Source organism: Penaeus vannamei, chromosome 3, assembly GCF_042767895.1.
Source record: "Penaeus vannamei isolate JL-2024 chromosome 3, ASM4276789v1, whole genome shotgun sequence".
Lineage (NCBI taxonomy): Eukaryota > Metazoa > Arthropoda > Malacostraca > Decapoda > Penaeidae > Penaeus > Penaeus vannamei.
In genome coordinates this window covers 20,399,146-20,404,145 of record NC_091551.1, presented here as the reverse complement: position 1 = coordinate 20,404,145, position 5,000 = coordinate 20,399,146, and positions in this window count along the sequence as shown.

The window sequence follows — 5,000 nt, the reverse complement described above, 5'->3', positions numbered from 1 at the left end:
CACAGCTCCATAACTCTACATCTCCACAACTCCACTTCTCCACAACTCCACAGCTCCATAACTCTACATCTCCACAACTCCACAGCTCCATAACTCTACATCTCCACAACTCTACATCTCCACAACTCCACTTCTCCACAACTCCACAGCTCCATAACTCTACATCTCCACAACTCCACTACTCCGCAACTCCACTTCTCCACAACTCCACAGCTCCATAACTCTACATCTCCACAACTCCACTACTCCGCAACTCCACTTCTCCACAACTCCACAGCTCCATAACTCTACATCTCCACAACTCCACAGCTCCATAACTCTACATCTCCACAACTCCACAGCTCCATAACTCTACATCTCCACAACTCCACTTCTCCACAACTCCACTTCTCCACAACTCCACAGCTCCATAACTCTACATCTCCACAACTCCACTTCTCCACAACTCCACAGCTCCATAACTCTACATCTCCACAACTCCACAGCTCCATAACTCTACATCTCCACAACTCCACAGCTCCATAACTCTACATCTCCACAACTCCACAGCTCCATAACTCTACATCTCCACAACTCCACATCTCCACAACTCCACCTCTCCACAACTCCACTACTCCGCAACTCCACTTCTCCACAAAACTCTACTCCACAGCTCTATAACTCTACATCTCCACAACTCCACCTCTCCACAACTCCACTACTCCGCAACTCCACTTCTCCACAACTTCACTTCTCCACAACACTACTCCACAGCTCTATAACTCTACATCTCCACAACTCCACTACTCCATAACTCTACATCTCCACAACTCTACATCTCCACAACTCCACAGCTCCATAACTCTACATCTCCACAACTCCACAGCTCCATAACTCTACATCTCCACAACTCCACTTCTCCACAACTCCACAGCTCCATAACTCTACATCTCCACAACTCCACTTCTCCACAACTCCACTTCTCCACAACTCCACAGCTCCATAACTCTACATCTCCACAACTCCACTTCTCCACAACTCCACAGCTCCATACTTCTACATCTCCACAACTCCACACCTCCATAACTCTACATCTCCACAACTCCACCGCTCCATAACTCTTCATCTCCACAACCCCACTTCTCCACAACTCTACATCTCCATATCTCTACATCTCCATATCTCTACATCTCCATATCTCTACATCTCCATATCTCTACATCTCCATATCTCTACATCTCCATATCTCTACATCTCCATATCTCTACATCTCCATATCTCTACATCTCCACAACTCCACTCCTCCACTACTCCACAGCTCCATAACTCTACATCTCCACAACTCCACTACTCCATAACTCTACATCTCCACAACTCCACATATATATACATCTCCACAACTCCACTTCTCCACAACTCCACTACTCCACAGCTCCATAACTCTACATCTCCACAACTCCACACATATATATATATACATCACAACTCCACTACTCCACAACTCCACATCTGTGCACACGTCGGTACACAGCTGCTCACACCTCCGTACGGATTTCCGTCTGCAGCTGGGTGGATGGATGGATGGAGGGAGGGATTGATGAATGAATCGATGGATGAATGGCTGGATTGATTGATGGATTGACTTGACTGATTGATTGATGGATGGACAGATTTATGAATGGATTGATAGATGATTGAATGATTGATGGATTAACTGATTAATGGATAGATTGATTGAGGGATTGATCGATTGATATATTGGTGAACTGATTGATGGATTGATTGATGGACTGATTGGTGGACTGACTGATTTATTTATTGATTTATGAATGGATTGATTGATTGGTGGGTAGATTTATTTATCTATTGATTGATTGATGAATGTATTGATTGATGGATGGAAAGACTGATGGATTGATTGATATATTGATTAATTGATGAATGAATTGCTGGATGGAATGGTTGAAGGATTGACTGATAGTTAGATGGATTGACTGAGAGACGGAATGATTGATTGATTGATGGAGTGATTGATGGATTAACCTTGTTAGATTAATATATTTCACCCACACTGTCATTTATATCATTGTCATGCCATTTGTTTGTCACTATTCCATGCATCATTATTTGCTTGTATCGTATTTAAGTGGATTGCCGATAATTAGGAATAACCTGGCGTAATCAAAGGAACTCTCAGGTGAGTGGCTTGTTCAGGTGGCTTAGGTCAGGTGGCTTAAGTCAGGTGGCTAAGGTCAGGTGGCTTAGGTCAAGTGGCTTAAGCCAGGTGGTTTAAGTCAGGTGGCTAAGGTCAGGTGGCTTAAGTCAGGTGGCTAAGGTCAAGTGGCTTAAGTCAGGTGGTTTAGGTCAGGTGGCTTAAGTCAGGTGGCTAAGGTCAGGTGGCTTAAGTCAGGTGGCTTGAGTCAGGCGGGAAATGCTTGCCTTGTGCCTCGCTACGTCTCACCTGGTTTTGTAGGTGGCGCCACTTTTCATTTATTTATTTCATCATCTTTTCTAAACTGTATTTTCGATAACAACTTTTTAAAATAATTTCATTTTCTAATTTTTCGATATTTCTATAAATGGTCAGGTGAGAAGATTCGTTATTTTGCAAAATCACGTGATCAACCCCGTCTCTTTCCTACCCAAAAATCCTATCTAAATTAACAAAATATAATAGTTGCATAAATTATAATATATGCACAATGTAAGAATTGGATTTTCTATTTAGAACAGCTTTCATATATTCAACCTTCACTCTCCACCTATTTTTTTAGTGTGGAGGGTTGACATCGGGGGGAAGGGGGTGGGGGTGTGGGGGGTTGCGTTCCTGTTGCGCTACTTGTATTCTAGTTCTCTGCATGTTAGTCGAAGTTAATGGTATATTCTAAAGTGATTTTTTGCGTGTCGAGTTTTACGAAAGTCAACCCAACGGAGTTTTACGAAAGTCAACCCAACGGAGCTCTTGTCGAGTTTGCTTTTAATTCTAAGTATCCTTTTTCATATGCACGTCTTCGTGTGCTTTGCCTACAAAACTTGTCATTGCGTGAATTCTGTGCCTATTTTTTTTTTTTCTAATATTCATAATTGCTCCATGTTATTTAGTGCAACTGACGTAACACTCGCGTATTTTGTTACATGCATATTAAACGTATAATGCATGTATCTTTGTTAGCTTACACATTTTGTGATTTGGTAACTAAATTCAGTCTCCTTCTATTTTGTGATTTGGTAACTAAATTCAGTCTCCTTCCATTTTGTGATTTGGTAACTAAATTCAGTCTCCTTCCATTTTGTGATTTGGTAACTAAATTCAGTCTCCTTCCATTTTGTGATTTGGTAACTAAATTCAGTCTCCTTCCATTTTGTGATTTGGTAACTAAATTCAGTCTCCTTTAAGATATTTAGGTTGTGAATTTAGTGTCTTTCTTATCACAGGCGCGCAACTATGAGGGGGGGGGGGTCCTGGGGGTCCGAACCCTTGCCCTTTATCTCAAAGGGGTGAAAGTGCCCTTTTTCTAGGGATAATGCGAGACCCGTTTAGAAATGAAATCATCAAATATTGTTGTTAACACTGAGATCGGTGGTTGTTGATTATTTCCTTAATGGCATATCCCGGATATGTATTTTAACATGATAGTTCCTTCTGATGAATGACCGACATGGCATTCATTCAAACAATGTAAATTTCAAGTAAGATTTCCATATTTGTTCAGCAATTCAAGTTGATAACAACGGTTTCTTCGGTTTGTTGTTAACCCTAGCCGACGGGTAGCATGTACGTACATGCCATGGCTGTTGTGGACCGAAAGACGGGCGGCATCGTGTCATGCCCATTCCCGCGCCACTGGCTCGTCGAGCGGAGTTTGTTTATCTCCGATAGTAGTGGCTTCACTTATACGGTAAAGACTTTAAGCAATGGCGCCTATAATAAAGGTAAACCTTCAAAATTTTAATATTTGAATAAATTATAGCAAAATAAAAGCTTTTAGTTGCTAAATGTCGCTCGCAAACCACCTGGACCCCTGCCCTCTAAAATTCCTAGTTGCGCGCCTGTATCACACATTAATGTTCAAAATATTCGACCAAACACCGAGAGCATTTTTTCGGTGATAACAATTATAATTGCTAAGTTTAATCCATTTATTTCAATGATTATTCTCATGATTGGTGGGATAGGGTGTCCGTTTATTTTGTTTCTAGATAAGGCCACAATTGTTTTAATCCTTGATTTACGAATTTAATTTCTGAAAACCTCTGGCAGGCGGTCATAAAATAAAAACAAAAATATTAGGATGTTTTGTCTTTTCTATCGGTTTATTGATTTCTGGAAACATGTGACAGGCGGTAAAAAAAAATGAAATAGTGATGACAAAACTTCATCACGTCTGGAATGAGTATTGTTCATGTGCTCACAGACAAGAATGAACTTTGACAGAACTGGAAACGAAAAAAGTCGGTTTCTCAATAATCTTTATTTCCGAAAATCAGGAAAAACAAGTGCTGAGGATCCGTAAGCCAAGAAATGAGACAATAGTGCTAGAGACAAACGGCAGATACCATCGATTGTGGAGGTTTCTACATGTATAATTGGATAGAAAAAACAACAAAATCGGAATCAAATCGTATCTAATCAGGTGCAGCGAGGGGAAAAAGTCGATTTCTCAATTATTTTTATTTTCGAAAATCAGGAAAAAAGTGCTGTGGATCCTTAATCCAAGAAATTAGATAAATGTCGCCTTATCCCTGAGTTACCAGCCGCCGGTCAACAAGATTACAAGAAAAGAACGTTACCACTGCAACACACAGACCTTACTGTCTAAGCTACAAGTGATTTATTGGTTTTCATGTTATTGATATGTTGTAGTGATAACTGCCTGTCTCGCCACAGACCTGCTCCCTTCCTAAGCCAGTAAACTAATTCACGTGCTTAGTACACCCCACTTCGTGTTTGTGACCGTCTTGTGTCTGAAACCCGCTCACTGTCAGCGTTGCTCATATCATTCCATGTCTTTGATCAACTT